The following is a 12,496-nucleotide window of genomic DNA, read 5'->3' as shown; positions in this document are numbered from 1 at the left end:
CAAAATTGACCAAAATTGAGCAAAATAAGTATTTTCCAAAATGAAGCCCAATACCCCGAAACCAGCCGTGTTCGTGTTCGATGGATGATAGAAGTAACATCCATCGAATTTTTCCCCACTCGGGTTAGGGTAATTTGCTCTTAGCCAATCAGATAGCTCGTTTCATTTGTCAGTGAAATTATTTGCTCTTAGCCAATCAGATGGCTCGTTTCATTTGTAATATTTTTCTCTTAGCCAATCAGATAGCTTGTATCATTTGTCAGTGAAATAATTTGCTAACCCTAACCCACTCCAAACGAGCCATGTTCTGAGGGGTCTTCTAGCATTCAAACAGGTTAATATACGGAAAATAAGGTAGATCCATCGCGACCTGGCAAAATTGACCAAAATTGAGCAAAATAAGTATTTTCCAAAATGAAGCCCAATACCCCGAAACCAGCCGTGTTCGGGTTCGATGGATGATAGAAGTAACATCCATCGAATTTTTCCCCACTCGGGTTAGGGTAATTTGCTCTTAGCCAATCAGATAGCTCGTTTCATTTGTCAGTGAAATTATTTGCTCTTAGCCAATCAGATGGCTCGTTTCATTTGTAATATTTTTCTCTTAGCCAATCAGATAGCTTGTATCATTTGTCAGTGAAACAATTTGCTCTTAGCCAATCAGATAGCTTATATAATTTGTCACTGAAATAATTTGCTAACCCTAACCCACTCCAAACGAGCCATGTTCTGAGGGGTCTTCTAGCATCCAAACAGGTTAATATACGGAAAATAAAGTAGATCCATCGCGACCTGGCAAAATTGACCAAAATTGAGCAAAATTGAGCAAAATAATTATTTTCCAAAATGAAGCCCAATACCCCAAAACGAGCCATGTTCTGAGGGATCTTCTAGCATCCAAACAGGTTAATATACGGAAAATAAAGTAGATCCATCGCAACCTGGCAAAATCGACCAAAATTGAGCAAAATAAGTATTTTCCAAAATAAAGCCCAATACACCAAAACCAGCCGAGTTCGTGTTCGATGGATGATAGAAGTAACATCCATCGAATTTTTCCCCACTCGGGTTAGGGTAATTTGCTCTTAGCCAATCAGATAGCTCGTTTCATTTGTCAGTGAAATTATTTGCTCTTAGCCAATCAGATGGCTCGTTTCATTTGTAATATTTTTCTCTTAGCCAATCAGATAGCTTGTATCATTTGTCAGTGAAACAATTTGCTCTTAGCCAATCAGATAGCTTGTATCATTTGTCACTGAAATAATTTGATAACCCTAACCCACTCCAAACGAGCCATGTTCTGAGGGGTCTTCTAGCATCCAAACAGGTTAATATACGGAAAATAAGGTAGATCCATCGCGACCTGGCAAAATTGACCAAAATTGAGCAAAATAAGTATTTTCCAAAATGAAGCCCAATACCCCGAAACCAGCCGTGTTCGTGTTCGATGGATGATAGAAGTAACATCCATCGAATTTTTCTCCACTCGGGTTAGGGTAATTTGCTCTTAGCCAACAGATAGCTCGTTTCATTTGTCAGTGAAATTATTTGCTCTTAGCCAATCAGATGGCTCGTTTCATTTGTAATATTTTTCTCTTAGCCAATCAGATAGCTTGTATCATTTGTCAGTGAAACAATTTGCTCTTAGCCAATCAGATAGCTTGTATCATTTGTCACTGAAATAATTTGCTAACCCTAACCCACTCCAAACGAGCCATGTTCTGAGGGGTCTTCTAGCATCCAAACAGGTTAATATACGGAAAATAAAGTAGATCCATCAGCAACCTGGCAAAATCGACCAAAATTGAGCAAAATAAGTATTTTCCAAAATAAAGCCCAATACCCCAAAACCAGCCGAGTTCGTGTTCGATGGATGCTAGAAGTAACATCCATCGAATTTTTCCCCACTCGGGTTAGAGTAATTTGCTCTTAGCCAATCAGATAGCTCGTTTCATTTGTCAGTGAAATTATTTGCTCTTAGCCAATCAGATGGCTCGTTTCATTTGTAATATTTTTCTCTTAGCCAATCAGATAGCTTGTATCATTTGTCAGTGAAACAATTTGCTCTTAGCCAATCAGATAGCTTGTATCATTTGTCACTGAAATAATTTGCTAACCCTAACCCACTCCAAACGAGCCATGTTCTGAGGGGTCTTCTAGCATCCAAACAGGTTAATATACGGAAAATAAGGTAGATCCATCGCGACCTGGCAAAATTGACCAAAATTGAGCAAAATAAGTATTTTCCTAAATGAAGCCCAATACCCCGAAACCAGCCGTGTTCGTGTTCGATGGATGATAGAAGTAACATCCATCGAATTTTTCCCCACTCGGGTTAGGGTAATTTGCTCTTAGCCAATCAGATAGCTCGTTTCATTTGTCAGTGAAATTATTTGCTCTTAGCCAATCAGATGGCTCGTTTCATTTGTAATATTTTTCTCTTAGCCAATCAGATAGCTTGTATCATTTGTCAGTGAAACAATTTGCTCTTAGCCAATCAGATAGCTTATATAATTTGTCACTGAAATAATTTGCTAACCCTAACCCACTCCAAACGAGCCATGTTCTGAGGGGTCTTCTAGCATCCAAACAGGTTAATATACGGAAAATAAAGTAGATCCATCGCGACCTGGCAAAATTGACCAAAATTGAGCAAAATTGAGCAAAATAATTATTTTCCAAAATGAAGCCCAATACCCCAAAACGAGCCATGTTCTGAGGGATCTTCTAGCATCCAAACAGGTTAATATACGGAAAATAAAGTAGATCCATCGCAACCTGGCAAAATCGACCAAAATTGAGCAAAATAGGTATTTTCCAAAATAAAGCCCAATACCCCAAAACCAGCCGAGTTCGTGTTCGATGGATGATAGAAGTAACATCCATCGAATTTTTCCCCACTCGGGTTAGGGTAATTTGCTCTTAGCCAATCAGATAGCTCGTTTCATTTGTCAGTGAAATTATTTGCTCTTAGCCAATCAGATGGCTCGTTTCATTTGTAATATTTTTCTCTTAGCCAATCAGATAGCTTGTATCATTTGTCAGTGAAACAATTTGCTCTTAGCCAATCAGATAGCTTGTATCATTTGTCACTGAAATAATTTGCTAACCCTAACCCACTCCAAACGAGCCATGTTCTGAGGGGTCTTCTAGCATCCAAACAGGTTAATATACGGAAAATAAGGTAGATCCATCGCGACCTGGCAAAATTGACCAAAATTGAGCAAAATAAGTATTTTCCAAAATGAAGCCCAATACCCCGAAACCAGCCGTGTTCGTGTTCGATGGATGATAGAAGTAACATCCATCGAATTTTTCCCCACTCGGGTTAGGGTAATTTGCTCTTAGCCAATCAGATAGCTCGTTTCATTTGTCAGTGAAATTATTTGCTCTTAGCCAATCAGATGGCTCGTTTCATTTGTAATATTTTTCTCTTAGCCAATCAGATAGCTTGTATCATATGTCAGTGAAACAATTTGCTCTTAGCCAATCAGATAGCTTATATAATTTGTCACTGAAATAATTTGCTAACCCTAACCCACTCCAAACGAGCCATGTTCTGAGGGGTCTTCTAGCATCCAAACAGGTTAATATACGGAAAATAAAGTAGATCCATCGCGACCTGGCAAAATTGACCAAAATTGAGCAAAATTGAGCAAAATAATTATTTTCCAAAATGAAGCCCAATACCCCAAAACGAGCCATGTTCTGAGGGATCTTCTAGCATCCAAACAGGTTAATATACGGAAAATAAAGTAGATCCATCGCAACCTGGCAAAATCGACCAAAATTGAGCAAAATAAGTATTTTCCAAAATGAAGCCCAATACCCCGAAACCAGCCGTGTTCGTGTTCGATGGATGATAGAAGTAACATCCATCGAATTTTTCTCCACTCGGGTTAGGGTAATTTGCTCTTAGCCAATCAGATAGCTCGTTTCATTTGTCAGTGAAATTATTTGCTCTTAGCCAATCAGATGGCTCGTTTCATTTGTAATATTTTTCTCTTAGCCAATCAGATAGCTTGTATCATTTGTCAGTGAAACAATTTGCTCTTAGCCAATCAGATAGCTTGTATCATTTGTCACTGAAATAATTTGCTAACCCTAACCCACTCCAAACGAGCCATGTTCTGAGGGGTCTTCTAGCATCCAAACAGGTTAATATACGGAAAATAAAGTAGATCCATCCGCAACCTGGCAAAATCGACCAAAATTGAGCAAAATAAGTATTTTCCAAAATAAAGCCCAATACCCCAAAACCAGCCGAGTTCGTGTTCGATGGATGCTAGAAGTAACATCCATCGAATTTTTCCCCACTCGGGTTAGGGTAATTTGCTCTTAGCCAATCAGATAGCTCGTTTCATTTGTCAGTGAAATTATTTGCTCTTAGCCAATCAGATGGCTCGTTTCATTTGTAATATTTTTCTCTTAGCCAATCAGATAGCTTGTATCATTTGTCAGTGAAACAATTTGCTCTTAGCCAATCAGATAGCTTGTATCATTTGTCACTGAAATAATTTGATAACCCTAACCCACTCCAAACGAGCCATGTTCTGAGGGGTCTTCTAGCATCCAAACAGGTTAATATACGGAAAATAAGGTATATCCATCGCGACCTGGCAAAATTGACCAAAATTGAGCAAAATAAGTATTTTCCAAAATGAAGCCCAATACCCCGAAACCAGCCGTGTTCGTGTTCGATGGATGATAGAAGTAACATCCATCGAATTTTTCCCCACTCGGGTTAGGGTAATTTGCTCTTAGCCAATCAGATAGCTCGTTTCATTTGTCAGTGAAATTATTTGCTCTTAGCCAATCAGATGGCTCGTTTCATTTGTAATATTTTTCTCTTAGCCAATCAGATAGCTTGTATCATTTGTCAGTGAAACAATTTGCTCTTAGCCAATCAGATAGCTTGTATCATTTGTCACTGAAATAATTTGCTAACCCTAACCCACTCCAAACGAGCCATGTTCTGAGGGGTCTTCTAGCATCCAAACAGGTTAATATACGGAAAATAAAGTAGATCCATCGCGACATGGCAAAATTGACCAAAATTGAGCAAAATTGAGCAAAATAATTATTTTCCAAAATGAAGCCCAATACCCCAAAACGAGCCATGTTCTGAGGGATCTTCTAGCATCCAAACAGGTTAATATACGGAAATAAAGTAGATCCATCGCGACCTGGCAAAATTGACCAAAATTGAGCAAAATAAGTATTTTCCAAAATGAAGCCCAATACCCCGAAACCACCCGTGTTCGTGTTCGATGGATGATAAAAGTAGCATCCATCGAATTTTTCCCCACTCGGGTTAGGGTAATTTGCTCTTAGCCAATCAGATAGCTCGTTTCATTTGTCAGTGAAATTATTTGCTCTTAGCCAATCAGATGGCTCGTTTCATTTGTAATATTTTTCTCTTAGCCAATCAGATAGCTTGTATCATTTGTCAGTGAAACAATTTGCTCTTAGCCAATCAGATAGCTTGTATCATTTGTCACTGAAATAATTTGCTAACCCTAACCCACTCCAAACGAGCCATGTTCTGAGGGGTCTTCTAGCATCCAAACAGGTTAATATACGGAAAATAAGGTAGATCCATCGCGACCTGGCAAAATTGACCAAAATTGAGCAAAATAAGTATTTTCCAAAATGAAGCCCAATACCCCGAAACCAGCCGTGTTCGTGTTCGATGGATGATAGAAGTAACATCCATCGAATTTTTCCCCACTCGGGTTAGGGTAATTTGCTCTTAGCCAATCAGATAGCTCGTTTCATTTGTCAGTGAAATTATTTGCTCTTAGCCAATCAGATGGCTCGTTTCATTTGTAATATTTTTCTCTTAGCCAATCAGATAGCTTGTATCATTTGTCAGTGAAACAATTTGCTCTTAGCCAATCAGATAGCTTATATAATTTGTCACTGAAATAATTTGCTAACCCTAACCCACTCCAAACGAGCCATGTTCTGTGGGGTCTTCTAGCATCCAAACAGGTTAATATACGGAAAATAAAGTAGATCCATCGCGACCTGGCAAAATTGACCAAAATTGAGCAAAATTGAGCAAAATAATTATTTTCCAAAATGAAGCCCAATACCCCAAAACGAGCCATGTTCTGAGGGATCTTCTAGCATCCAAACAGGTTAATATACGGAAAATAAAGTAGATCCATCGCAACCTGGCAAAATCGACCAAAATTGAGCAAAATAAGTATTTTCCAAAATGAAGCCCAATACCCCGAAACCAGCCGTGTTCGTGTTCGATGGATGATAGAAGTAACATCCATCGAATTTTTCTCCACTCGGGTTAGGGTAATTTGCTCTTAGCCAATCAGATGGCTCGTTTCATTTGTAATATTTTTCTCTTAGCCAATCAGATAGCTTGTATCATTTGTCAGTGAAACAATTTGCTCTTAGCCAATCAGATAGCTTATATAATTTGTCACTGAAATAATTTGCTAACCCTAACCCACTCCAAACGAGCCATGTTCTGAGGGGTCTTCTAGCATCCAAACAGGTTAATATACGGAAAATAAAGTAGATCCATCGCGACCTGGCAAAATTGACCAAAATTGAGCAAAATTGAGCAAAATAATTATTTTCCAAAATGAAGCCCAATACCCCAAAACGAGCCATGTTCTGAGGGATCTTCTAGCATCCAAACAGGTTAATATACGGAAAATAAAGTAGATCCATCGCAACCTGGCAAAATCGACCAAAATTGAGCAAAATAAGTATTTTCCAAAATGAAGCCCAATACCCCGAAACCAGCCGTGTTCGTGTTCGATGGATGATAGAAGTAACATCCATCGAATTTTTCTCCACTCGGGTTAGGGTAATTTGCTCTTAGCCAATCAGATAGCTCGTTTCATTTGTCAGTGAAATTATTTGCTCTTAGCCAATCAGATGGCTCGTTTCATTTGTAATATTTTTCTCTTAGCCAATCAGATAGCTTGTATCATTTGTCAGTGAAACAATTTGCTCTTAGCCAATCAGATAGCTTGTATCATTTGTCACTGAAATAATTTGCTAACCCTAACCCACTCCAAACGAGCCATGTTCTGAGGGGTCTTCTAGCATCCAAACAGGTTAATATACGGAAAATAAAGTAGATCCATCCGCAACCTGGCAAAATCGACCAAAATTGAGCAAAATAAGTATTTTCCAAAATAAAGCCCAATACCCCAAAACCAGCCGAGTTCGTGTTCGATGGATGCTAGAAGTAACATCCATCGAATTTTTCCCCACTCGGGTTAGGGTAATTTGCTCTTAGCCAATCAGATAGCTCGTTTCATTTGTCAGTGAAATTATTTGCTCTTAGCCAATCAGATGGCTCGTTTCATTTGTAATATTTTTCTCTTAGCCAATCAGATAGCTTGTATCATTTGTCAGTGAAACAATTTGCTCTTAGCCAATCAGATAGCTTGTATCATTTGTCACTGAAATAATTTGATAACCCTAACCCACTCCAAACGAGCCATGTTCTGAGGGGTCTTCTAGCATCCAAACAGGTTAATATACGGAAAATAAGGTAGATCCATCGCGACCTGGCAAAATTGACCAAAATTGAGCAAAATAAGTATTTTCCAAAATGAAGCCCAATACCCCGAAACCAGCCGTGTTCGTGTTCGATGGATGATAGAAGTAACATCCATCGAATTTTTCCCCACTCGGGTTAGGGTAATTTGCTCTTAGCCAATCAGATAGCTCGTTTCATTTGTCAGTGAAATTATTTGCTCTTAGCCAATCAGATGGCTCGTTTCATTTGTAATATTTTTCTCTTAGCCAATCAGATAGCTTGTATCATTTGTCAGTGAAACAATTTGCTCTTAGCCAATCAGATAGCTTGTATCATTTGTCACTGAAATAATTTGCTAACCCTAACCCACTCCAAACGAGCCATGTTCTGAGGGGTCTTCTAGCATCCAAACAGGTTAATATACGGAAAATAAAGTAGATCCATCGCGACATGGCAAAATTGACCAAAATTGAGCAAAATTGAGCAAAATAATTATTTTCCAAAATGAAGCCCAATACCCCAAAACGAGCCATGTTCTGAGGGATCTTCTAGCATCCAAACAGGTTAATATACGGAAATAAAGTAGATCCATCGCGACCTGGCAAAATTGACCAAAATTGAGCAAAATAAGTATTTTCCAAAATGAAGCCCAATACCCCGAAACCACCCGTGTTCGTGTTCGATGGATGATAAAAGTAGCATCCATCGAATTTTTCCCCACTCGGGTTAGGGTAATTTGCTCTTAGCCAATCAGATAGCTCGTTTCATTTGTCAGTGAAATTATTTGCTCTTAGCCAATCAGATGGCTCGTTTCATTTGTAATATTTTTCTCTTAGCCAATCAGATAGCTTGTATCATTTGTCAGTGAAACAATTTGCTCTTAGCCAATCAGATAGCTTGTATCATTTGTCACTGAAATAATTTGCTAACCCTAACCCACTCCAAACGAGCCATGTTCTGAGGGGTCTTCTAGCATCCAAACAGGTTAATATACGGAAAATAAGGTAGATCCATCGCGACCTGGCAAAATTGACCAAAATTGAGCAAAATAAGTATTTTCCAAAATGAAGCCCAATACCCCGAAACCAGCCGTGTTCGTGTTCGATGGATGATAGAAGTAACATCCATCGAATTTTTCCCCACTCGGGTTAGGGTAATTTGCTCTTAGCCAATCAGATAGCTCGTTTCATTTGTCAGTGAAATTATTTGCTCTTAGCCAATCAGATGGCTCGTTTCATTTGTAATATTTTTCTCTTAGCCAATCAGATAGCTTGTATCATTTGTCAGTGAAACAATTTGCTCTTAGCCAATCAGATAGCTTATATAATTTGTCACTGAAATAATTTGCTAACCCTAACCCACTCCAAACGAGCCATGTTCTGAGGGGTCTTCTAGCATCCAAACAGGTTAATATACGGAAAATAAAGTAGATCCATCGCGACCTGGCAAAATTGACCAAAATTGAGCAAAATTGAGCAAAATAATTATTTTCCAAAATGAAGCCCAATACCCCAAAACGAGCCATGTTCTGAGGGATCTTCTAGCATCCAAACAGGTTAATATACGGAAAATAAAGTAGATCCATCGCAACCTGGCAAAATCGACCAAAATTGAGCAAAATAAGTATTTTCCAAAATGAAGCCCAATACCCCGAAACCAGCCGTGTTCGTGTTCGATGGATGATAGAAGTAACATCCATCGAATTTTTCTCCACTCGGGTTAGGGTAATTTGCTCTTAGCCAATCAGATAGCTCGTTTCATTTGTCAGTGAAATTATTTGCTCTTAGCCAATCAGATGGCTCGTTTCATTTGTAATATTTTTCTCTTAGCCAATCAGATAGCTTGTATCATTTGTCAGTGAAACAATTTGCTCTTAGCCAATCAGATAGCTTGTATCATTTGTCACTGAAATAATTTGCTAACCCTAACCCACTCCAAACGAGCCATGTTCTGAGGGGTCTTCTAGCATCCAAACAGGTTAATATACGGAAAATAAAGTAGATCCATCCGCAACCTGGCAAAATCGACCAAAATTGAGCAAAATAAGTATTTTCCAAAATAAAGCCCAATACCCCAAAACCAGCCGAGTTCGTGTTCGATGGATGCTAGAAGTAACATCCATCGAATTTTTCCCCACTCGGGTTAGGGTAATTTGCTCTTAGCCAATCAGATAGCTCGTTTCATTTGTCAGTGAAATTATTTGCTCTTAGCCAATCAGATGGCTCGTTTCATTTGTAATATTTTTCTCTTAGCCAATCAGATAGCTTGTATCATTTGTCAGTGAAACAATTTGCTCTTAGCCAATCAGATAGCTTGTATCATTTGTCACTGAAATAATTTGATAACCCTAACCCACTCCAAACGAGCCATGTTCTGAGGGGTCTTCTAGCATCCAAACAGGTTAATATACGGAAAATAAGGTAGATCCATCGCGACCTGGCAAAATTGACCAAAATTGAGCAAAATAAGTATTTTCCAAAATGAAGCCCAATACCCCGAAACCAGCCGTGTTCGTGTTCGATGGATGATAGAAGTAACATCCATCGAATTTTTCTCCACTCGGGTTAGGGTAATTTGCTCTTAGCCAACAGATAGCTCGTTTCATTTGTCAGTGAAATTATTTGCTCTTAGCCAATCAGATGGCTCGTTTCATTTGTAATATTTTTCTCTTAGCCAATCAGATAGCTTGTATCATTTGTCAGTGAAACAATTTGCTCTTAGCCAATCAGATAGCTTGTATCATTTGTCACTGAAATAATTTGCTAACCCTAACCCACTCCAAACGAGCCATGTTCTGAGGGGTCTTCTAGCATCCAAACAGGTTAATATACGGAAAATAAAGTAGATCCATCCGCAACCTGGCAAAATCGACCAAAATTGAGCAAAATAAGTATTTTCCAAAATAAAGCCCAATACCCCAAAACCAGCCGAGTTCGTGTTCGATGGATGCTAGAAGTAACATCCATCGAATTTTTCCCCACTCGGGTTAGGGTAATTTGCTCTTAGCCAATCAGATAGCTCGTTTCATTTGTCAGTGAAATTATTTGCTCTTAGCCAATCAGATGGCTCGTTTCATTTGTAATATTTTTCTCTTAGCCAATCAGATAGCTTGTATCATTTGTCAGTGAAACAATTTGCTCTTAGCCAATCAGATAGCTTGTATCATTTGTCACTGAAATAATTTGATAACCCTAACCCACTCCAAACGAGCCATGTTCTGAGGGGTCTTCTAGCATCCAAACAGGTTAATATACGGAAAATAAGGTAGATCCATCGCGACCTGGCAAAATTGACCAAAATTGAGCAAAATAAGTATTTTCCAAAATGAAGCCCAATACCCCGAAACCAGCCGTGTTCGTGTTCGATGGATGATAGAAGTAACATCCATCGAATTTTTCTCCACTCGGGTTAGGGTAATTTGCTCTTAGCCAACAGATAGCTCGTTTCATTTGTCAGTGAAATTATTTGCTCTTAGCCAATCAGATGGCTCGTTTCATTTGTAATATTTTTCTCTTAGCCAATCAGATAGCTTGTATCATTTGTCAGTGAAACAATTTGCTCTTAGCCAATCAGATAGCTTGTATCATTTGTCACTGAAATAATTTGCTAACCCTAACCCACTCCAAACGAGCCATGTTCTGAGGGGTCTTCTAGCATCCAAACAGGTTAATATACGGAAAATAAAGTAGATCCATCCGCAACCTGGCAAAATCGACCAAAATTGAGCAAAATAAGTATTTTCCAAAATAAAGCCCAATACCCCAAAACCAGCCGAGTTCGTGTTCGATGGATGCTAGAAGTAACATCCATCGAATTTTTCCCCACTCGGGTTAGGGTAATTTGCTCTTAGCCAATCAGATAGCTCGTTTCATTTGTCAGTGAAATTATTTGCTCTTAGCCAATCAGATGGCTCGTTTCATTTGTAATATTTTTCTCTTAGCCAATCAGATAGCTTGTATCATTTGTCAGTGAAACAATTTGCTCTTAGCCAATCAGATAGCTTGTATCATTTGTCACTGAAATAATTTGCTAACCCTAACCCACTCCAAACGAGCCATGTTCTGAGGGGTCTTCTAGCATCCAAACAGGTTAATATACGGAAAATAAGGTAGATCCATCGCAACCTGGCAAAATCGACCAAAATTGAGCAAAATAAGTATTTTCCAAAATAAAGCCCAATACACCAAAACCAGCCGAGTTCGTGTTCGATGGATGATAGAAGTAACATCCATCGAATTTTTCCCCACTCGGGTTAGGGTAATTTGCTCTTAGCCAATCAGATAGCTCGTTTCATTTGTCAGTGAAATTATTTGCTCTTAGCCAATCAGATGGCTCGTTTCATTTGTAATATTTTTCTCTTAGCCAATCAGATAGCTTGTATCATTTGTCAGTGAAACAATTTGCTCTTAGCCAATCAGATAGCTTGTATCATTTGTCACTGAAATAATTTGATAACCCTAACCCACTCCAAACGAGCCATGTTCTGAGGGGTCTTCTAGCATCCAAACAGGTTAATATACGGAAAATAAGGTAGATCCATCGCGACCTGGCAAAATTGACCAAAATTGAGCAAAATAAGTATTTTCCAAAATGAAGCCCAATACCCCGAAACCAGCCGTGTTCGTGTTCGATGGATGATAGAAGTAACATCCATCGAATTTTTCTCCACTCGGGTTAGGGTAATTTGCTCTTAGCCAACAGATAGCTCGTTTCATTTGTCAGTGAAATTATTTGCTCTTAGCCAATCAGATGGCTCGTTTCATTTGTAATATTTTTCTCTTAGCCAATCAGATAGCTTGTATCATTTGTCAGTGAAACAATTTGCTCTTAGCCAATCAGATAGCTTGTATCATTTGTCACTGAAATAATTTGCTAACCCTAACCCACTCCAAACGAGCCATGTTCTGAGGGGTCTTCTAGCATCCAAACAGGTTAATATACGGACAATAAAGTAGATCCATCCGCAACCTGGCAAAA

The sequence above is a fragment of the Lytechinus pictus genome, chromosome 6, assembly GCF_037042905.1.
Source record: "Lytechinus pictus isolate F3 Inbred chromosome 6, Lp3.0, whole genome shotgun sequence".
NCBI classification, from domain to species: Eukaryota; Metazoa; Echinodermata; class Echinoidea; order Temnopleuroida; family Toxopneustidae; genus Lytechinus; species Lytechinus pictus.
This window is presented reverse-complemented; position numbering follows the sequence as displayed.